The sequence below is a fragment of the Zootermopsis nevadensis genome, unplaced genomic scaffold, assembly GCF_977971745.1.
Source record: "Zootermopsis nevadensis isolate Lab colony 2312 unplaced genomic scaffold, Znev_1.0 Znev_ptg000006l, whole genome shotgun sequence".
Lineage (NCBI taxonomy): Eukaryota > Metazoa > Arthropoda > Insecta > Blattodea > Termopsidae > Zootermopsis > Zootermopsis nevadensis.
In genome coordinates, this window is record NW_028259138.1 from 13,932,962 (window position 1) to 13,957,187 (window position 24,226).

Below are 24,226 nucleotides of genomic sequence, written 5' to 3' on the forward strand. Positions count from 1 at the left end.
GATGTATGCATTGCACCATGAAGACCTATAGGAGAGCTCAACGCATTCTTAAACTCGGCACTAGATACACATAAAGACTAGTTTCACGCTCCGGCTACTTCACCCTGAAAATAAATACGCTTATATCTTAGCGTTGGGGACTGGGTGGGGCTTGGTGTGGTGGAGAGAAAAAGTCCACGCCTCTCCTAGAATCAGACACCGGTCCAGTTCACATTATGTGTTATATACGAATTTAATTTTGAATGTTTAGAATTAAATAAACTTTAATAAATGCCGTCCTGTATACGTCTATTGGATATGTTATCAGTGATCTTCAGAACGTATTTTTGTGTATTAATTTATCTTACATTATGTTTGACACAGTTAAGTGATGGTATTTAAGCTGTGCGCTTCGTTTGCCGACTATAGTCGTCAAGAGGAGGAACACTTTACCATGACACTTATACTGTGTCTGGGTCCCGCTACGATTTCTACCACCTCTGAATTTTGCGAAGCGAGTAGGAACTAAAGAGATGACAAGACCGCAATTGTCAGTAATTTCCTATCAGCTGTTTTCCCGTATTTTGTGGACATCTGCAGTTACCCTTGTTGCGATATTATATTATGTAATGGCGTATGCTTACCATCTCAACAAAATGGAGACGAGAATTTGGCACAGAATTCGTCTTGTTCGAGTAACAAATTTAATGACACGAATTTATGGCGGACAAAGTGTTTCTGTGGTGGAAGTTGACCTTTCCATCATCCCACTGATGTTCTGCACTCATAAATCACTCTCTTCCCCTGAGGGGTAGGCGTGTGACAGGCCTAACCATCTGACGCGTTGTCACAAACTGCGTCCTTCGCTGGAGCTGAGATTCTTGCTGAGATCAGAGGAAATAAGCTTCCATTTTTATTCCTTATCTCAACACTAGTTTTGTTTATAATGTTCTGATTCGAGATGTAAACTGAAGACATATGAGTGAATGGCATTGCGAGAGTTAATGCAGAGATTCATGTCCTTCGGCGAGCTGGAGTGACGTGGTTTTGTGAAAGATAACATCCGCCAAGAACTTTCGGGGGTGTAATTCAGCCTATGGTCTAGAAATTGGTTTTGAACTGTGTCCAGTGCACAGCGAATAGTTTTCTCTAGCACATGCAAATTGCATAAGCAGTACATAAGAAGTTACTCTGTTCGAATGTACACGTAGTTACTTATTAATTACTAAAACTATTTACAGCATAGTGCAGGGTCTTCAGAAATGTTCTGTCTCACTGTTTTTAAAACTCCTGCATCCATAATTCATTACAAATTTTAATATAATTAATTTAATTGGATTCCGGTGAATATTTTAGCATCTTATTAAGAATATTTTCTACGGTTCTCGTAAGTTCGAGTTATCGATATCACACGGTGTCACGATCGAGAACATCATAGCTATCTTTACTGCTACGAGAAACTCAATCCTTCCACTTATATATATTACTCAAAAAACTTGCCTTATTTTTCCCTTGAGAGGCTTTGGTGCGTGGAAAATACAAGGAGAAGAAAAGAGCTCTAATCCTCCCTTGCATAACTACGAAGCTCTTCACGTAGTACGCGCCGGTTAACTTGGATGCTAAGATGTGCTTGAAGCATTCGGCCTTCACTTAGAGAACCTGAGACATTGCAGTAGTGGTCTCAGAACGCCTTGCTGTGATATTCCAGTGCTGTATTTACGGAAGGTACACTGTTCCCTTTAGGTAATGGAATAAATGTGTTTAGAAGCATCTCTGCAAAGCAATATAGCAATTTTACTAGGTGTTACTAAGTGGGATAATGGTCCGTGACACACAAAATTTGTATTCGATCTAATTCTGTTTATTTTTTATCACATAATTCTAGAGACAGAAAACTGAATCTTTATGGAATCTTAACACGTAGGCCTAAACTGAAATACTTAAAGCGTGATTAAATGTTTCACAGACGTGATTTTATCATCATTGAAATATGACTGTGTTATAAGATTCACCAGCGTTTACACGGGATTTGATGAATTGTAGTTCAGAAATATAAAACGCGCACTTTTCAGCTTGTGTTGCAAAGTGTAATGTTGTAATAAGGTTATCTAGCTACTTCATGAAAATGGACGACAAAACATGGGCCTTGTATGATGTACTAATCGATATAAGGCATTGTGTGTGACGAAATGCACGTGCCCTTTTCGTTTAGCTCACGGAAATGATTTATTAGGTTGGGTTTCTTTTGGTTACATTATCAGCAGTAAGACGATTTAGTAAAAACGGAAATGTAATGTTTTAAACTTCCTGTGGCGTGTCTAGGAACATTTGTGACCTCATTCATAACAAGAACCGAATGAGGAACATAACATTTGTAATACTGCATTCAATTTGGCCAGCAGGGTAGGTTTTGAACTCGCTCGACACAGGTTGGCGATTTTTTACGACCGTGAGTGAAAGTTTTTTGTAATGAATGTACCAATTTCTAGGGTTCCATAAAACACGATTTTAAAATATTGCCTTGGGATGTGTTCGTAATTGGATCACAAGATAAATAATACGAACTTTTTTCGCCCTTTAACTTTAAGATATTTACCCCCCCCCCGGATTTTTTTTTATATATATATATATATACAAAAAAAACCCAGTAATATGCTACCATTACAGATCCAATAAGGAAAACATTCCCCTCATTTGCCGCACTGAATCTTACATATATAAAACATATTCTTAAGAGTAGTGTGCTTTATTTGGTCCAGATAAGTCAGGGCTATTCAGAATTCGCCCATTTGTTATGTATTTACAAATTAACAGCAGTAACTCATGTAAAATATTCGAATTGTGTGTGGACATCTAGGGTGTGAATTACGGGAAATAATTGTTAATTAATAATTAAGAACGGTTGGTTAACCTCTGTAATGAACGCGAAGGACGATCATGAAATGAACAACATTTATTCTAGATGGAAATTTCAGGTAATCGGAAGTTACAGATTTTAGTGAATTCCAGCTGTCTACCAAGCGCCATCGCCCTCGTCAGTTGTCATGATAAAGCGAATTAAACGCCTTCACTAACAGATCCATTCTCAGCGATTGCTCATGTCAAAACATTTTGAACTACCGGTGAGTTCTTCTGGGGTTTACCCACAAAATTCGAGTTTTAACCACGTGGTAACGTCTGCTCATACGTTTGCCTCTTTTTCTGGTTATGTTTAATGTGTAATACATTCCCATTACCTGTCTGATATTTGCGTTGTCTTACGACTTAAAAACTGCTTTTATATTTGTGTCTCTAATCTTAAATTAAGTTAGTGTGCTTTAACTACCGAAATATTTCCTCCGGCTTGCTGGAATATGCCCGCTTATCTCCACAGTTTGTTAACAATTTCATAGTATTTCAGCCATTTAATATGCAGTAAGTAAGAATGCATTTTTGGGCTGTCCTGTACTTTTTTCATTGATATTTTATTTTCTAAACCACTTGACAGTTTTGGACGAAACTTCGTATTACAGGTCTTTACACTGTCTTTTGAGAATTATTTAAGTTTTGGTTAGACCGATTCATAAGGGATTTGGTTAAATTCTTCCATCTTATAGAACTCGAACAATATCCATTTTTATTGTGTTCTACCAGAAATCTTACCTGGGAAAATTGTGTGAAAAACGATGTTGTACTGAAGGTGCATTATTTGTCGTGAATTAAAACTCCATATTCCTAATGAGAAGTAAGGTGTTACCTGCATCGAGCGACAGACAGCACAACCATAAGAGCTTAAATTAACATTATATTTAAATCTAGTGTGCTTTGCGAATAATGATATTATTAATATTATTAGTACGTAAGAACTGTTTGGCCAAACTTGGCTGCAGACAAGTAGCTTAATCCGCCATCCGGTTCAACACCCACTGGCATGAGAAGAGGACTACAAATGAATCTGTAGAGAGCTAATGATAAATGAAGCAAATCCACCCGAAGACACGAGAGTTACATAGTCTTAAGTCATATCTGTAGTCATTAATCAGTGAGTTAAGTGTAATAAATTACAGCAGCCGAGAATGGTATGCTGGCTTGTTGTTACTAGAATAGAGCAGATGCAAGGGGAGGTTTCGTAGCTAGGGGTCTTTTTTCTCGGTTATAATTTTTTTGTGTGAATAAGATTACTTGTACCAAAATTTCAAATGCTACACACTAGCACACATGTATTTGGAAACTGAAATATATTTTTACTTTAAAACTTCTTTACTTATAATTTTAGCTGTACCATTTAAAAAGCGAAAGGTAAAGTGAACTAAGGTACTACAAATGGTTGTACCTTAATTGTCGCTGTTTGATTATATTCCACTAATAAGTAGGCATAAAATTGCAACATAAGTAATACAAACAATAACAAATTAAAATTATATGTATTTAACAATGAACCAGTAACATTAGTTTAATAATATATCTTTTTTTTTATTTACTGATCTGTCTGAGGACAGGTCCATATGAACAGGATCCTTCCATCCTTTTCTCGGACAGGGACCTGTTCATATACGTTCTTGGCAGATGATCCAGAAGTGGTTTGCCATTGCCTTCTTCTGTGTGTGAATGGAGTAATTGTTGGGATGCCACGGAGGAAAACTCCGTGTTGCCTAGACCACGGCCTTGCCCAACACAAGTTATAAATTCGGGCACCGCCGGGAATCGAACCCGAGACCCCCAGGATTACAAGGCCAGCGTTCTAACCGCTAGACCACCTCATCTTATTATTATTTAGTGTTCTGTCTGAGGACAGGTCCATATGAACAGGATCCTTCCATCCTTTTTTCGGACTGGGACCTGTTCATATACGTTCTTGGCAGATGATCCAGAAGTGGTTTGCCATTGCCTTCTTCTGTGTGTGAATGGAGTAATTGTTGGGATGCCACGGAGAAACCTGGAAAACTCCGTGTTGCCTAGACCACGGCCTTGCCCAACACAAGTTATAAATTCTCTTGATTGTTTGTTAAGATCACAATATGGGTTTTACCTAACTATGTATGACAAATTTGTAAGAATTTATGAAATTATCGCGTCGTTGAACTTCGACGATATCGATCAGTAATGTGAATTATTTTCTGTCGATTTACAACGTAATGCGTACGCAGTGCGAACCCAAGTGCACGTTTTCAATATCACCCCGAAGGCTAATTTTGTGTTGTGTTATTCTGCGTAGGCACAGGCCTTGGTTTCCTGTCCATGCCCCGTCCATCTGGTCCTACAAATCGTCTGAAAGACCTAACTACGTCGGATATTTCGAATGGGAAAGCGCCCGATTGCCTGGTACGTGCGTGAAGAAGGCAGGCATACGTTCATTTTGACTGCAATAAAATGGGATTGCTTACGACACGTAGACGTGGACGGCTCCAGTTCAAACATAAGAAATTATGAAATAAAATACAAGACTCTCGTTTCTCCCCGTTTCGACCTCCTCACAGTGTTCACTTTTGTGATGTTTCACTTTCTTTTCAGGTAAGTTTCTGCATGAAGAGACTGCATGTATGCTGACGCTGATCGCGAGAAGGGACTGAGGAAGAACACAACACTAAACTCAATACAAAGGTCCGTGCGTCTCTGCGAAAACATTTATCATCCAGGTCGAAACTGAGGACAACTGGTAAGAGGTGATCTGTCCCACATCTCCTGCAGCATAGTTTGGGTTTATGTACCAGAGCGACGTAATTATAGTTCAAACTCTTGTTTATCGTATGTTAGTGTATGTTTGTTTAGTTACTTTCACCGCCAATTAATTATTCAGACCATCCAGTAGTCAACATATGCTTTGTGAAATTCAAAGAAAATATTTCGGTGAAATAAAAACTTCGTAGATGGAGCGTTACAATCAGGCAGCGGTGCGTTCTTCTGTTGTTAAAACCATACGACATTTAGCAAACCAATACAAAGATTACTGTGTTATTTTAATAGCTGAATTATTGTAAAGTTAACGATGACTTTAAATAAGAAATCTTTGAAAACTAACAAAAGTGTTAAGAGTAAACTTTGTTGTTTGGAGAAATACGGATATTTTAAGTTTTCAAGTGAATACCAGCTATATTGTGTAGTTAAAAACGCAGTCTCGCAAACCACTGACGGGGAATATTGATTTTCCTTGTTATTTTTATTTGGTGCAGCTAAATATTCTGAGTGCCAACGGAGTCTGCGTTTAATCTTTCTGTGCAGGTGCACTAAGCGGTATTGCCACAATATCAATTCACATAGTGTTGTTTATTTTAATCAGCATCTATCACGAGTCAGGACGTCTGGTCTGTACCTATCGAGAATTAATTCTGAAACGATTATTCCTTTCGAGTTTGGGTAGGATTATTAGGACAGAGGATCAGCCCATCATAAGGCGTCTGTCTAGACGGAGGAACGCAGTGCAGATAAACGGCAACACGCAGGCAGTTTTCCTAATCCTCGGTTCAAGTACTGGCACGGTCGAAGGAATCGCATAAGAATCAGGGGCTATTTTCATTGCAGTGCCAAATTAGGTCAATTAGGAGTCTGAAGATTTCTGAAGAACAGGGTAGGACGTTAAGCAGAACTGCGCCAAACCAGACCGTGAATTGTCCTACGCATTCCTTACACTTTAATGTCTATGCGTATAATGATAAATTAGTGTCCATGTTTTTAACTGTGATGTGTGGTAAGCAATGTTTTGTGTAAATTTCTTTGTTTGCGACGAGGATTCATTTCAGGACGAACGGGATTACCCTCGGAATATCCTCTAAGGTTCACGGTAATGAATGATTTTATCTGAAGGGGTGGTGGTTTTATTCATATTTTAAAATTAGGGGGGTATTGGGGATAAATAAAAATAACTATGTCTACATCGAGATTAGAAAATTCTGTCCAGCGAGCAGATCGATTTAAAAGCCAGTCATATGTCAACTGTTTATTTCATCTGTGAACAGAACTTTTGACTATAAATACAATGGATGAAAAATATATTTGTTGTCTCAAAAAATGTATGTAACTTACACTATTTTTTCTTACATTTAAGTGGTAAATGCCACATTGCCTTTTATATCGAGGGAAAATAAAGAATGAAAAGTTATATTCGCATTAGATTCCAATATGGGTTCTTGATTTTATTCATAATTGTTTAAAATAAGCAACCAAAATTTATTCTTATTGATAATAGGAAATTGAATAAATTATATTGTGTCAGAAGAGATAAGTATTGTTTATTTATTATCGAGTAATGTAAGATTGTCGAATTCTTAACGCAGAAACATAAAACGTTCCTAATTTTGTATTTAAAATTTAGTAAAACTTTTTGGCAGTTATTATAACTCGGGGTCTGTAAGCTGCAGGTGATATATTGCGTAAGATGCGTGTGTGTAGTGCGGCTTGAAACTTTCCATGGTTCACTTCAGTCGTGCATTTGTCATCCGTCACATCAGAATTCGTCAATCTTCAAGAATAGCGCGAGAGGGTTCCGCCTGAAAGGGAGCTCTGATAATCGCCCTCTCCAAAGCTGGCTTAAAGCGAACAGATCTTAGCTGCCGCAAATAAACGCCTATAAAAGTAAGAGTTTCTGGCAAGGCACAGCGCGTAAGAGGATTATGGACCGTGTTCTGTAGAAGGGGGCGGAAGCTTTTCTCGACACGTAGGTTACAAAGTAAGGAAAGTAGTTTCAGTTAAGAAACTTTTCGCTTCACATCTGTCATCCCTCGGTTTTGGAAAAACGTCTGATTTCAGCTGAGACTTTATCAACTGATATCACGCACACTTGTTAGTCATGACAGACTTCCGTAGACACTTTCAGTCACGGTAAGTCACATTCACGTTAATGAGGGAACTCACGCCGGGTCGGAAACTGTACGAGACATGACTTTTGTTTTTAAGAGAACATCGCGTTCACCATTATGATTGCACAGTCAGAGACGTGTTAACGCGGCGACCAGCTACATTTCTGTTGCGTTCTGCTCTGATGACGTATTGCGACGCAGTATTTGACAGAATGCTTCTAAACATGATTTAATCTCGTTCCCTGCTTACATTCTAAGGCTTTCGCGTTCCTATGGCTCGTTAAGTCGTGAGCATACTGGCTGCATAAACATCTTAGGCCCTTTTCCAGAAGATGCAGCAACAACTTAACATGTCACGGGGTGTACAGTGAGGGTAATTCACATCCCATTTCTGTGTCAAATACTCGCTTTAATATCAACTGGGCGAACAATTTCCACGCTGTCTTTCAGGTTTCCGCTACAAAAGAGCTAATTGTCGTGGCACCACGTATAAATCAATTATGCAAATATGCGTACGTACCTCCGTTTGCCAAGAACCTGAATAATTTAGAAAATATTTAGGGTGCAAAATGCAGTAATTCTAAACATCCCTAATTAAACTACGCATATACATAAAGAAGTTAGTAGAAATGTGAGACATTCAAATTATTTTTCAGAGTGTTGACGTTTAACATGTAAGATAATAATTAAACAAGTTACGAAACGTACGAATGTCGTACCGATTCTGGAATGTTGTACAGATTTTGACCTTTTCGCTTTTTATCAACATAGTCGTGGTAAGTGGGGTAACGGACATTTCTCAACCATTAAGTTCGGAGTGCAAGAAATGCATGAAAAATTGCCCGTTGTGTTTGTACGATTAGACCCAAAGTTGGAATATGCCGACAAATTTTAGCAATACTTCCCAGTTTCAAATTTAATGAAAATACGCACCAAAAAATTAAGAACTAATATTTTGTCTATGAAGTTTACCACCGTTTTAGATGTACTTGCTGTCTCCATCATCAGGGCAGGAAGCCAGAGGAGGGTTGATTGCCGTTCTGCTGAACCTGAGCAGAATCGAAGTATTGTTAATCTTTGTTTTCCACATAGCAGATGAGGCGACAGAAGGTTCTGAAATGCAAGGTTGGCAATAAGAAAATAGTATGCGTTGTGTTTGCAAGTGCGAGTATCGAAATTCGTTCAGAACAGTCGATAATGAATTAGATTTTCTTGTGAGCGTTGTTCTGCCATTAAGTAAACGCGGAAGAAGATAGACAACCACTGGTAATCAGTCTTAAGGCCGAAGTCTGTAGTGCATGGGGCTCTTTTCCAGGTCGTTATACGTAAGCATTTTACCAACTCTCATTATTACACCACCTCTTTGTTTTTCGAAGGCGAATCCGGCAATATCCGTTGTTTTTGTACACGACTCTCGTGTCCCTAGAGCTTAGTATTCCATGCTTTTTTTTTGCTGTAAGATTTACGGAGACAGTAATGACGTTCATTAACTTGGAATGGCAGATTGGAAGAATGGCCTTGGCCTAATTTGAGACATTTGCCGGAAATTTGATTATTTCATATCGCCAGGAGTGAAATCTCACAGGCTCTCGCAGTAGGGACAGAAAATGCAGCTGCTCTCGACTTGTATTTATTTTCTGTGTAAAGACTGAGTAAGTGATTTGCATGTAATGTAGTAATAGCAACAGACTCCTGTTATTACGCATAGCGAGCCATGTAGCTACTGCAATGAATGTATTTAATAGATCTTTTGTGGTAAGGAATCCAGTCGAGTGTTTTAGATTAATCAATTCTTGCGGGCAAAGGTGTCAGTTGGCAAAGCGGTATGATACCTTTCATCGTGATTTTCCCCAGTGCTTTAACAGTACGGACAACACAAAATTACTGGGACACCCTTCCTTCAATTCACAGCTTTATTTACGGACAGTACCTGACCTAAATTCGAGAAACACGGTCTGGGCAACACGGAGTTTTCCTCCGTGGCATCCCAACAATTACTCCATTCACACACAGAAGAAGGCAATGGCAAACCACTTCTGGATCATCTGCCAAGAACGTATATGAACAGGTCCCAGTCCGAGAAAAGGATCGAAGGATCCTGTTCATATGGACCTGTCGTCAGACAGAACACTAAATAATAATAAGATGAGGTGGTCTAGCGGTTAGAACGCTGGCCTTGTAATTCTGGGGTCTCGGGTTCGATTCCCGGCGGTGCCCGAATTTATAACTTGTGTTGGGCAAGGCCGTGGTCTAGGCAACACGGAGTTTTCCTCCGTGGCATCCCAACAATTACTCCATTCACACACAGAAGAAGGCAATGGCAAACCACTTCTGGATCATCTGCCAAGAACGTATATGAACAGGTCCCAGTCCGAGAAAAGGATCGAAGGATCCTGTTCATATGGACCTGTCGTCAGACAGAACACTAAATAATAATAAGATGAGGTGGTCTAGCGGTTAGAACGCTGGCCTTGTAATTCTGGGGTCTCGGGTTCGATTCCCGGCGGTGCCCGAATTTATAACTTGTGTTGGGCAAGGCCGTGGTCTAGGCAACACGGAGTTTTCCTCCGTGGCATCCCAACAATTACTCCATTCACACACAGAAGAAGGCAATGGCAAACTACTTCTGGATCATCTGCCAAGAACGTATATGAACAGGTCCGAGTCCGAGAAAAGGATGGAAGGGACCTTTTCATATGGACCTGTCGTCAGACAGAACACTAATAAAAAAAATTCTAGGACCACACTAATGATTTAGATTCTTCGGAACCTTGTAATGCATAACGTCAGTGACTCCCGTTTTAAATACTTGTCTTTTTATTATTGACGTTGCTCTTAGTAACTGCATAAATTGTTCAGTAGCAAATGGAAAACGACAGGATGATTCTGAATGATAGACTGGGAAGGATATGTTTTAAGAATCGATTATGCTTGTTAGAAAACAGAATGGAATTTTCTTTCATTGACTGAGGGATGCTACGCTTAACCTCAGTGAGAATATCTGCTTCCTCGGTCAACATTCAAACTGATAAAAAGCAAATCACTACGTAAGTGTTCGTTATGCTGGTTCTGACAACGGAGAAGTGAAGTGTCGTCTGAGTAAGGAAGAAATCTTCTTCTTAACCCAGAAATATTAATGAGCTAGATGGCCGGCCATATTGATTGCGCTTTGGTCCCTCTGCAGTCTTGACAAGAAGTGAATTATTCATAGCCAACATTTATAACGCATATGAAAGACATGAACTGCCTTGGAAGTCCATTTCCTAACAGTGAATATTTAATACGTCGTTCGTTGTGAAAGTACAAGTCTTGTTTCATTTTGCACTACGCTCGATAGGAGCGCGAAGTCAGTTCATAAGACGTGGCAGTTCAGAGAGCCTCGATACCTGCGTTGCCGCATTATACTCTGATCCTTTGACATCGTTTTCACAGAAAGGCAGTTAGCCCCCAAATCAAACGTCTGTTAATATTAAACTAATTCTAAGGAGAAAAGTTCTTGAAACGCTCATAATCTCTCATTTATCAGACATTACTTTCCTTTTATGGAACAAGTAAACTTATTAGCTTTTTATAGAAATCACGTCTCATTCCCAGTCTGTCCTAGGCAGCCCAGTTGCCCTATTCACTTCATCTCACACACAATTTATTTGAGAACAATATTAATTTTATACTCCCATCTCTGTCTGGTTCTTCCACGCTTACCTTTTCTGAAAACCGTTTTAAATTTTTATTTTTATTTTTGAAACTGCTATAGCTTAGGAGTCTAGACATCGACTCCTCAGGTTCAGTACTGGGTATGTTAGGGGCTTCGCGTCTGACTTGTTACTTGACCGGTCTCGGATTAAAGGTTTCCTTGCTCATCTCTCTCATGCGTGCTACATGCTTAGCATGTTTTATCGTCCTGACAGCTTTCCCTCCGGACCACAAATTATGAAGCTCGTCCCTCAGCCCCTCGTTTTCGCCTCTTTCTACGGTCCAAATGTTCTTTTCCGTTTCTGTGGATGAACGGATGTCACGACATGAGAATTGTGATGATAGTCGAAGGCCGAAAGTGTTAACGGACTGGATTCTATTCTCTTCACGTCCGTATCAGTTGTGTGCCCCCCCCCCAAAGTCTCCTGTCAAATGGGAAGGTGGGACCTGTTTCTACGGAAGACTAAATCAACGCCTCTGTCTGATGCGTAAGTCAGGAACGCGTTGAATTGTTTCCTCGCGTCTCTAATAACGTCTTCGGTATCACCGAGACATATTAATTTTGATATTAAAATTAAAACACATTGATGGAGAAAGCAACCGGGATATGAGCGCTTATGGAGAAGGCAATGTGTGGATAGGCAATCAGCCACACATAATTTGTGTAACGCGTCTTTTTAAAGTCGTCTAGGCGGGAATGATGCAGATATTTACGCGAAAAGAAGAGAAACGTACGACTTCAGGAATTTTCTCCAGTTTTCTTGTCAAAAACTTTTCTATATTTATTGTGAACACTGCACTAACATTTTTTGGAATTGGGCTGAATAAATTCAGTTTCGTTTTTTTAATTGCCTAAATTCTGTTTTCATTCGACTAGACTAGAGAAGAATGGGAATTTCCTTGACAGCTTCTGCCTAATTTTGTATGTTTCATTCTCGAAATAATATGGTTGTATTTTTTGACACGAAAAGTTTAATGAAAAATGTATAATTACATTCATTATTAATATCATGTCGTTCGATATGTCACTTGTGCAGCGGTTCGTATGTTATCTCGATTAAATTTATATAGCTTTATCAGGCATGACAGAATACTGTAATTTTTATTTGTAGCAGAAGCGACCCCAACAAACGTTTACATGCATTTTTAAGCTGCGTCGACACATGAAATTTTGAACTGCACGTTTGTTAGCCCCGACTGACGGTCACAGCGACTGACTTGAAAGATTGGAAAAAGAAAGTATGCATTCGAGTTAAAGCCCGACTGCTCGACTTATATAATGAGATTAATTACAAACGAACTTAGTTTCTAAAGATATACATTACAACTGCGAGGTAGATGTGAAATACGCTGCTAGCTTGCGTACGAACCAGGGATGTTGACACAGCACGGCGTTTGTAAATGTCATCTCGGAGGTAATCTGGTTTTAGAAACATGAAACAGGGTGCCACCCAGACCCGTGTCTTTATGCATCTATAGTCCTATACCGACGAATGAAACTTGGCATAGGAGACGTCTTTATTCAATAATTTCCACATTAATCTTAAAATTAAAATCCAGTATTATCATTTCTGTCTCCTCTTGGTGATCATAAAGAGTTTTTAGTAAAAGATCTATTCCGGCCGTCGTGAAGTTCCTTGGCAGAAATTTCGATTCGGCGTCACAGTGGTAAGAACAGAAATTTGATGAACGAAAACATGCTCTACCGATTCCAGCATTTACATCGCATTCCATGCGAAACTGAAGAATGAACCGCTAGGGGCTCTGAATATGCAGTTGTGTTTGGTGCGCTTTTAAAATTTTTGCGTCACCCTGCGTCGTACAGAAATAAGTACCACGTAATTAATATTCATGTAAGGTTGGTGAATACTTAATAAAAATAGGAATAAGATTAGTTATAATAATTGGGCAATATTTAAAAACGTATGCTTCGCAGGTTTGATAAATTGCCACGACATTTCAGTAAATTGTCGTCAGACGTATGAAGCAGGGTCAGACTCTTCCCATTGTAATTTCAAGTACTAAATTACGCATCAGAACGAAATCGGTAAAGAAACCCGGCACAGGTTCCGAGAAAAATTGAGTAACTCGTGGGGAAATTCGCTACAAGACCTCGGGCAGATCTACATCAAAACGTGGGACAATTACCGGGACGGAATTCAGTAAGATTTCAGGACCAAACCCAGTAAACGAGAAAATATAAAACAGGAGAAAAAGGTGGAACAAACTCTGATAAAAGATTCAAGATGAGGCTTTAGAAAAAGTGCTAGAGAAACCGCGGACAGAAGCGGAGATTTCGGCAGAAATCTCGGTGAAATTTTTGGACTAGACCAGAAATCCTGTGCACGAAGACAATTAGGTAGTCTAATGTGTGTTAGTCGGGGAGGGAAAACACAGGTTACCGACTGAATTAATTAACGGGGTACAAAGTGGCAGCGGGGAAGGAGTTAAAACATCCAGCACAGCGGTAGACGCGTCGTGTGCAGCGAACACAATTTTTGTGTTTTCAGTGCGAGTATCGCTTTATTTTGTAAATGGATAATCACTATTTGCGACACTTATTTTAAAAGAGATTTTTAAAATAACAGCGCTGTGTAACTGCTTTTATGTGAAATTATAAAATAATTGACAGGATTCGCGGTTTTTGACGGATGTCTTCTGGGTTGTCGCACCGTGGAGTCTGGTGGAAGTTTACCGACGTTTCAGAGGTCCTTGCTGCACGAATTATCATCGCCTTGATGATGGAGGCAGCAAGGACTATGGTACGCGACTGTAATCTTGAGACTTGCAAGGAATGCAGGAAGTCCGAAGATTTAAAGGCAGACGCTACATTTCCTCCGTCCTCCTTCACCCCACTTCCGCACCCCGCAAGTCTCAAGATTACAGTCTTACACTGTACACGGCGCATTCAACCCACAAGACAACCATCTTCAAACTCATCGTTGCGAAATTCTCAATTCCTACAACGTAACTTGGAAGTTGCTGGCTTTGTTATAATAGGCTACTCAATTCTTTACCTTCTGAGAACGACTTTAGTTTCGGAGGTAAGAATGTCTGTCAAGATTAATCTCGAAGGAATCTGCTGTCGACCTAACCCGAAGAGTACATCTGGACGTCTTAACGCAGTGTGATTTATGTCGGTGATTATCGCATCTTCAGGGGACGCGTATCTCGTAAAATAAGTTTTGCGAAGTAATGATTAATTTGGCCGTGCGCGTAAGAATCACGCCCGTTGATTTATCCAGTGTTCTTGGTCGCAATGTTGTATGTAATATTTAAGAATTCAGTTCGTATCACAGAGTAAACACACTGTTTCTAGGTTGCAGAGATAAGTTCTAATGCTGTTAAAGGAAATTATCGATGTTTGTTCTTAGAACTATACGAAACCCGTAAGTACATTTGGTTGGCAAGTTAAGGAGTGCGTATTTTCTCGATAGAAGAAGGTGTTATACGCATTTATTACTATATTTTATTCAGTTTGTTGAGATTCTTCGTGCAACCGAGGCTTATTCTGGACTTGGCGTGGTAGTGAAGAGAGAAATCGCCTGTTTTCTGCTGGAAGTCAACCCCCCCCCCCCCCCTCCAATTCAGCTCACAGCGTGTCACTTTATTGAATGAGATTTTCCCGACCCGAAACAACCTCCAACTACGCGACCTTGTAACTGCGCGGAATGTCTTTGCTCCGCTTGGTAAAATTCTTTCTTCTCTCTGTACTCTTCTTAGTTTCCTTCCTTCTCTTGTCCGTAATCTTACTTTTAACTTTCTTTACATCTGTGTACTTCTTCATACACCTAGACCCATTCTATTACATTTGCTTTTTCTACTCTCGCCGTCGTTTTGTTGCTTTCATCGTATTCATTTTCATCGTCTTCTTTCAACCCCCCTAGCCCACGAAATATAGAATGTTACTGAGGAAAATCTAAACAATGGCGTGTCATGTTACGTAGTCCATGTATCAGAACAGTCCGTATTGACTTGTGTAGATTTTTGGTGTCAGATTATTTTTACCAAAAATAAGTAATTCATATGAAAGCGTAAAACGGAATTTGCTTTTCAGAATCGTAAGAGCGTGCGGAATGATTACTGACAAGAAGGAAGCTGGTAGAACTATCTCACAGTTACGCGACACGATGTCGGCTCTGTCTCTCAGCGGCTCTATTAAATGTGTTAATTAAGTTAAATTCACTGTGATAACTTTTGGGGAGAGGTTTACTTAGCAAGTGCACATTTAGAGCAGGAATATAAATTATGATATTGATCTGCTCGTGTTTTCCCGCCATGAAAATGTAAAACAACTTAAGCAACAAAGCGAGTACTTAAGTAATGTAGCCTAAGTATTCAATATAGGATATCCTAAGCAGGATTTGTAATTTCTTACAAGTACTCAGAGGTTGACTATGGGCCTATTGTCCTGCATCTTCGTACCCTTCTATAGTCTTTAGTACATATTCGCAGAAATTCCTGTCTGCTCCATAAACCTTCACATTCATCTTTTACTTTCGGGAGCACGTGTTGTCGTTTTAGGGATCTTGTATTCTGGCTTTCCTCATGCTTGGTTGTGACATCGGACATGTTTGTAGTTGGCAGTCGTCTTTGAATTTCCTCCACGCCTGAAAGTTGTTCTCGGCAATGATATAAGGCAGTTTATGCGTTTAATATTCTCCTGTTGCTCTCTATCTGACAGCCCGTGTTTTACTTATAAGCATGAACTTGTTAGTATGTCTTCATGCGATTCATTCCTGGATCTTACCTAAGACTAATTCCGTAGCAACAGTTTTAATTTTGATATCACGTCGTCACAAAACGAGATCTATAAACTTACAGGAATATGCAATGTGCTTTGAGAGTAATGGCTCTCATGAATTTAAAACTTCCTCTGCTTTTGCATTTCTTTGTGTATTACTCAGGAGTGCTTAAAACCGGCTTAATTACTGTTAAATTATTCATTGAACGCGTCTTAATTTCGAGTGTGCTGTGTCTAGAGGCTATAGTGCCAGGGGTAGGCATGCTGTCAACCACAGGCAGAGACATCAACTTTGTATCAACCGCTGATACAAAGTTGATGACTCGCCTTGGCTATCCGACCGCGGTGAACAGTTATGGAGTGTCAATGGAAAACGCGTTAATTGTCAGAAAAGTGATGAAGGTAGAAAGGACCTCTGAAACGTTGATGAACTTCTACGAGACTACATTGCATTACGGAGCAGTAGACAGGGATTTTCATACTCGTCGTCATGAGAACCTCAAATCCTACAATGAAATTTCTGTTTTTATTCTAAATTGTCCATCGCTGGTGATGTGGAGAAAACAAAAGAATTTAATTATCTTTTGCAGTTTATTTAATGACGCTTTGTCAGCTCAGACCGTAGCGTCGAATGAGAGTTTGTTAGTGAATAATGAATTGGAAAGAATGAAGAAGGAGACGGTCGTGGCAAAATTTAAGGTACTATCTCGGCGATTGCTTAGAGGGACTGAGGAAAACAACGAAAACCCCCAGTCATGATAGCCAGTCTCCGGTCTTCTTAGGTCTAAGGGGTTTGATTTATCTTTAGTTTTGTATATATGTGGCATATATGATAATCGTACAAACAAAAACGAAGATGACTGACTGTTCTTCGTGTGCCATCCCCCTCTCCATTCAGGGTAATCGGAAAAGAGCGCCATCTCTAATCCTTCCGGATCGACCGTCTCTTCTAGAATGGTAGGACATGCCGTACCGTTGCCCTACGGACAAACGTGACGGATCAGTACAGAACTGAGATTACCTCAGCTTTATCCACAGACAACTCTTTCGTTACTGTTAAGATAAACAACAAACTAACTAATTAATTCCCTGGTAACAAAACCCGCAGGTCCAACACCGACAACGTCAAAGCCCGCCACCGACCACGATCCTGAGCCAACTCCATCCATTTGCCATCCTCACAGTCCACCCCCCCCTAAAGCTCATCTTCATATTATCCTTCCATCTCCTCCTTGGTCTTCCCAGTAGTCGTTTTCCAGAAGGATTCCCTGCCAAAGTCCTGTGTGCACCCATTGACTTCTCCCAGTGCGTGGTACATGTCCAACCTATCGGAGCCTCCTAGATTTCACTGTCCTCACTATTCTAGGTGACCCGTACAATTCAAACAGCTCCTACTTATGCAATATTCTAAATTCCCCACGTGTTTCATCCCTACTAGGTCCAAATTTCCTCCAGAGCGCCTTGTTTTCAAACACTTGTAATCAGCGTTCTTCCTTCAAGGCAAGAGACCATGGTTCACGCGAGATGGGAATAATGCGAATGAGATATGAAAATTCAGACACTTGTGTTGAAGAGATGTACATTGAATTCGTTTGTAAGAGACACAAAACTGCGCAAGTTATGGAATGAAAGGATCGGACTTACCTTTATCCTCTGTTCACACTATGCTGACCGCCGTAGCTGCCCTCTGGCTGTGACCAGACAATGTCATTTATCCTACCCCAGTCATCTCTGCTCGCTTTCCTTTATATTCATCTGTGTAAATTCTCACGAGAACTTTTATGGGGTTCCTGATGGCTGACAGTCTACAGTCGTCGTTATCTACGGTGCAGGGCTGGTGTGTCAACAGTTTTCCGTGCTTTTCCTTTGTCACGGCTTTGTTTTAAGGCTATTTCTGCTAAACCTTGACATTATATATTTAAATCAGCCAGTATTTTTTCATGCCTATAGCAAAGTCTGCTTTTTGGTTTTGTACTTTCTGGAAATATAATTTTATGGTACACTTCTATGGAAATTGTTATAGCCTTTGAGGCTGGTAGGAGTTAATCGTCTGCCAGAAATTTGGTACATTGACTCAGCCAGAACACATCCCCTGTCAGAAAGCAAGCAAACCGCTGGACAATCTACGAAAATCTTTCTAATACATTGTGTGTCTGAATAAATTCCTACATGATAGAAGTCAAGTCACACAAAGTTTAAGTTGCCTCCACTTTACGGAAGGCATTAAAATTATAGTAGTTAATTACTTTATAGCCAAACACGCACATTCGAATCTTCAAGGGTTCTTACAATAGTGCGTTACAATAACAATAAATATTATTAACTTATTTTCTCTGAGTTCAATTATCTACTTTTATTTCTGTGTGCTTGTGTAACTGAGCCGAATGGTGCACGGCTGTTCATTATTCATATTTCGCAGTCAGGAATACTGGGGTTTTAACCTCGGAGACCAGTTGTATGACGTAATTTTTTGTGGATTTTCCACGTGTATCCGAATGAAGTAAGTAACTACAAATAAATTAATCTACTTATTAGTTAACACTTACTTTCATATTTTCGTGTATTTATTTTTATACATCACTTGTTCAAAAAGAAAGCCTTAAATAGAAACGTATAAAAAAAAAGAGAAAAAGAAACTGTCTCTCTGAATGATCGCTCCTCTTAGCGAATTATCTATTCGTCCCTTAATTGATCAGTTCCTTTCTTTTTTCCTTATCCTTACTTCTGTTTTCCGCATCTTAAGAATATAAAGTGTGTGTATTAAAATAAAACAAAAATATATTTAACTACAGCTTGAGGTGAAAATGCAAAACTGTGTCTTAGTGAAGTACTCGCTTCTGTAATTATTGAAGAAATGTAGAGTGGTAGGAGTAATGACGAACCATGCTAGCCCTCTTGCTAATAATATTCTCCGGCGACACTGGTTCCAAAAAAAGCCTTCGTTATTTTCCCACCCGAAGTAGTTCATTAGTCGCAATTCAATACACATTCGATACTTTGCTCGTATAGTTTGAAATAAAGGGGTCTTACGCTTGTCTAACGTCGCCCCCTCTCCGTCAGGAAGGTGTCATTCTGACGTAAATTATGCCATTCGGACAACGCATCGGCGTACCGACCAGCGATCTTCATTTCTTTGCACGCAATCCAAGTTCGGAGGATCAGACTTCGCGTGCTCTTCACATGTCACGATGGTCGGACTTCTGTCACGCTCACCTGCACGTGGGCAGTGCCGGTAGAGGTCCCCGGTTCAAAACCAGTCACAAAAGTCGGGCGATCATAACTGGATTCTTCAGCCTCTGCAGGCACGTGCCACATAGCACCTTAATTTAGACCACTGCTGCTTATTAATTAATAATTTTATTATTCGACGCCGTATTTTTTGATCTGCTAATGACATCGTTAAATAAAACTCAAATAAATGAAGTAAGTTTTATCCAGAACGTGTTTCTTCTAAACCTGATTCTGACAGAGGTTATAAAAATATGTTACGATCACAGTTTTCCTAACTTTGAAACCATTTAGAGCACAGTTTAAATTCACCTATACCGAATCGCTGAACAGCTTTTCAGATTGAAAGTACAGTCAGAAAAAAAAAACGATGTATTAAACACGTTACTTCAAGATTCTCTATTATAAATCTAAATTAATGATGAATTATTCTGTTGAAATCCATCGTTCCTAGTATTTCTGTTATAATTCGGCTGCGGCTTTGTATAGTGGTTGAATATTCTGCGTGTAGTCGGTCCTAAGTCAAATTAGACAAAATATTTCCTTCTGAACCTCTATCTGTGATCGCCCCACCATGCGCCACTCAATACGCAGTATCAAAAACGTACTTATATTGGGTACCAGAAATTGGAATCTCAGAAGATACAAGTGCTGTACTAAATGGAGGAACAACCCCCCCTCCCCCACCAATATAATCATACACTACTCTGCACACCCAATGTCCAAATTGGTCAGCTGCATGTCATGGTCATTGTGTTTTCCGGGATTCAATCTTTCCGACGATTAACAAGGGATACGAAGTTTAAAGTTCACTTTTTTATGCAACGAACTGATACTTCCTCTCATACATCTTAAATCCGTGCTCCTTAATCAGTAAAAGTCTAAGTTTGAAACTAGTGGACAGTGACAGGTGTTTTATAGTTTTTGTGTATTTAAATAATTTAGTATTGAGACAGGGCGCAGGAATGTAAAAATACTGTGAACTGACTGGCAGGAAGAATTTTGTGAACTGCGTACCCCGGTTGATTTAATCACGAACATAAAATTTGTTGCACCGTTTCCAAGTATTTAAATTTGTCACATCATCGAAGGTTTTTTTTATAAATATGATTTACCTGCTTTTATGGTGACGAAACATATTTGATTTCCTCCTACGCTTTATGGCATCTACTTTATTCTTTATTCTTTCCCCTAATAACCTGCCAAGATCATTAGTTAGTTCCATTTGCTTTAAAATATTTTGGTCTTTCCTGAGGCGTTTTATAAAGCGAAGTGTTGAAACAATGGCTGTAAAACATTTTCCTGATTGAGGTTTCTTTAACTGGATTTGTGTCAGACAACTTTAATGAGGATCTCTTTTAAAACGCGTTTTAAGTGGTCCAGGTGTTCTTCACATATCAAAATGCTTTACCGCCGTGAATAAATCCGTCGACCGCAGTAAAGGTGCTGGAAAAATGTAGGAAACAGCTCTGAGGAGAGAGATGGAAAGAGAATCGGAACGCAATGATACTTCATCCAGCCTTCGCGCAGTCTGTGCAACCTTTAAAACATTCTGATCTTTAAACTGAGTGTAAAGTTGAACCGGAATCATATGCAATCTATTCTTTGTTTATTGTGTCCTCAAAGATTTTAATTTATTTTTCAGAGCGCTCATATTTGTCTCTTCTCGTCTACAGTTAATCTGATTAAATTTCATTAAAATTCTCCCTTCATTGACTATTGTGACGTTAAATATGGCCACGAATTACGTCACTAGTTCACTTACTCCAGTTTATGTTTTCGTGCTTAAATTTTTATGTGACAAGATTTACAATGCCAGTTAAGTAATACATATTTTGAGCGTGGTCTAGAAATTCTTGTTTACAAAATAGGTTGATGATCATTGATTCTTCACCACTGCTGCCGTTGTTCCTGAGAAAAAATAAATAAAATAAAACCCTTGCTTGCAATGCCCTACCTTGTTGAACAAATTAATTTATGACAGCCAAAGAGCGTGGTTTATCCTCTACGTATTCACTCGACACGGAGTTCTTTCAACATTAGTTATTTATTGGCAGTGCAGCTCAGGTATCGATCGGAAAGCAATCTCGTGTACAGTGTACTTTCTCCATTGTGTAGCAGCTCGTCTTACTGCCATTGGATGCGATATATTACGATTGTCAATGGCATGTAACGTTGTGGAAGGAAGTTGTAGTAGCTTCCTATTGAATTCACCAGAACTGACAAAAGAATCTCACGAAAATCAGTGCTGATTAAAGTTTCGATACCGGCTTCGACATAGTTATAAGACCCAGTACCTGAATATTTCTGTAATTGCCCAATGATGTCCTCGTTCTTCTCCAATGCATTTACTCTAAGATTCCCTGCTATTTCTCAAGCATAAGCACAGGACGATAGGTACAGATCATTTGGGAGATAAGTAGTCTTCATTGTAAAGCACAGCTTTGATGATGCGTATCCTCCAGTAACGAATATTACCTCCGGTCGTGACTTTCAGCTTTCCGAATGCTAAATGAATGTTCCTCCACAAGAACCTTGTTGCTTAAATTAAATCCCGAAAAAGAATTTAATGCGAAAAATCTGCGATAAAATTTTTTGAATTCTTTTAAAGGATCTGAAAGGTATAAACCTAATTCAAAACTACAATTGTTCTGCATGAGGAGTGTTTGTTAACTGATGCGTTGTCAGCTACAACAGTTGTGATTACTCCACTGAGTCCTAAATTTTTTTTGCGAAAATAAAGTTAATAATTCCTTGATTTACAGCTAAGTTTAAATAAACGTCACATTATTAATATTTTGTTACTGGTAAGGAAAAATGTTAGTCGAATATAGGGTAAGGGTTAGGTTAAAAGATAATTAAACAGAATGCAGTGTGCATATGTAATGTCTTGAAACAGGTCAATTATGCACAATATAATTCAATGTTAAGTCTGAATTTGTTTTTCAATTGCAGTTTTACGTCGTTTTTACACTTTCAGGAATAGTCTTTTGCTATTGTCTTTAATTCTCAAACTTTGCCTCCTTTGAATTCGTGTACTTATATTATTTCAGACAACACGTGTTGTTAGAATTGCTACCAATGCTCAAATAAAGAAATTTTTCTCTCCCGCAATTCTCTCTAAAACTCGTTCTTGACCCAAATATTCTCTTTCGTGAGTATATACTGTATTGGCTGTCCGCTGAACCTTTTGCACAGTGACGTATTTGATATAATTTTTTAAAAAGTAAAACTGATTACACACGATACGTCTTTTGCGGCAAGCCATTATTAATACCTTCCGTAGTATTAGGTGTGTCGGAGTTACTTCAATATGCTAACTGAAGTGGGACCTTTCGAGTCTTACCATTGCTCAAATATTGCCTGAATTTGTCACGACTCATAAATATCGACATTCTTATGTTGCCAACAGTTTATACGCGCGTGTGCATGTACGTACGTACGTACGTATATTATATTAGAGTAGACACATAAAGAAGTTTTTAGAATTTCCTGTAGATGGGATTCGCATATCATAGAGTCGTAAATGTATCGTAAGATCGCTCAGCACATTCGTTGAGGTGATCACTTTTCATGAGGTTTTCCCATTAAAATTATGTATATATTTCATGTTTCTCGTCTCAGTAATGAAATGTTTAAACCACCGTATTCATTGTAATTAATTCTCCGAACAACCCTAGCAAAAGCGTGTATACAAATTCAAAATATCTTCATTACGAAATTTGTCCAACTTCATCTTTTATAGCTCTGAAATTTTTTACAGTAGTTAGTGACTTAGTTTTGGAAATGGAACCTCGGATTTTGTTGGTAATTCTGTAAGTTTGGAAGATTGTAATTAGCTACTCGAGGCAAAAATCTAACTCCGTCACACCTTTTCAGTATGACATCGGTTATCAAATACATATGCTATTTAAGTGCTATGAGAAACTCGTATGAATGATGAAGAGTTAAAACACAAATCGCGTGTTGTTTTAACGTATCCTTACTAGTTACAAATTTCTTTAGTTACATCTGGGGAAAACATAATAATATGGGCGATATGTGAACACGATATTTTAAGATTTCAAATTTTTATCACTGTTACGAACCTACCTGGTCTTCCAGTGTAAAGACGAGCGTCCTAGTTCATACGAAATATATTGCCTACATTTTTTTTAAACTTCAAATACGAACCCTCATTTTGCAAGATCTGTAGAAACTTCTTACATTGAATGTCGTCGGCTGAAATGTCACTGTCTCACGCTCTTAGATTTTCTTAGGGTTGTCAAAGTATTTTCGTAGCTGCTCTGCCTAAACAGACTTGAAGTGTTTGTCCACAAAAGAGAATATCGCCGCTCTTGTCCCAAGCGATGAACGTCAGCCATGTTACAAAATAAATCAAAGTAATGTCTCGCTGCCACTTAAAAAAAAAAGACTTTAACTGCAAAGGACTGTTTCCGAAAATCATCTTACAGAACTGCCTGACTGACTAGCTTACTAAGAAGTAGCCAGCAAGTCTGACTAACTAACTGATTGATCCTGAACGTCCCAACTGAGTGGCTGTAATTATTGCTTCGTATTATGCTTACCCTGAATTATAGAATTCTCCGATTGTACATCGATGTCCTCACTGAGGTGGTTCGACGATTTCCCCAGTCCCTCGAAGAAAATTACAGGGTTGTTGTTTCCAAATAAGTCATGTTCGACCCCTTCCATATTCTTCCCAATTTACAAGCCTGTTCAGCGTAATGTGAGTTTCGATTTCAAAGGACAGGCTGAAATGTGGAGATAAAGACGGACTGATGTACAGTTTTCATGTGTTGGGTGGAGG

At 39.1% G+C, this 24,226-nt stretch overlaps 1 protein-coding gene across 2 annotated transcripts in view; it reads left to right on the forward strand.

Annotated features, from left to right (window-relative positions):
* Positions 1-24,226, forward strand: part of Gfrl (Glial cell line-derived neurotrophic family receptor-like) — a 557,991-nt gene that overhangs the window by 30,256 nt on the left and 503,509 nt on the right. The window lies entirely within an intron of this gene.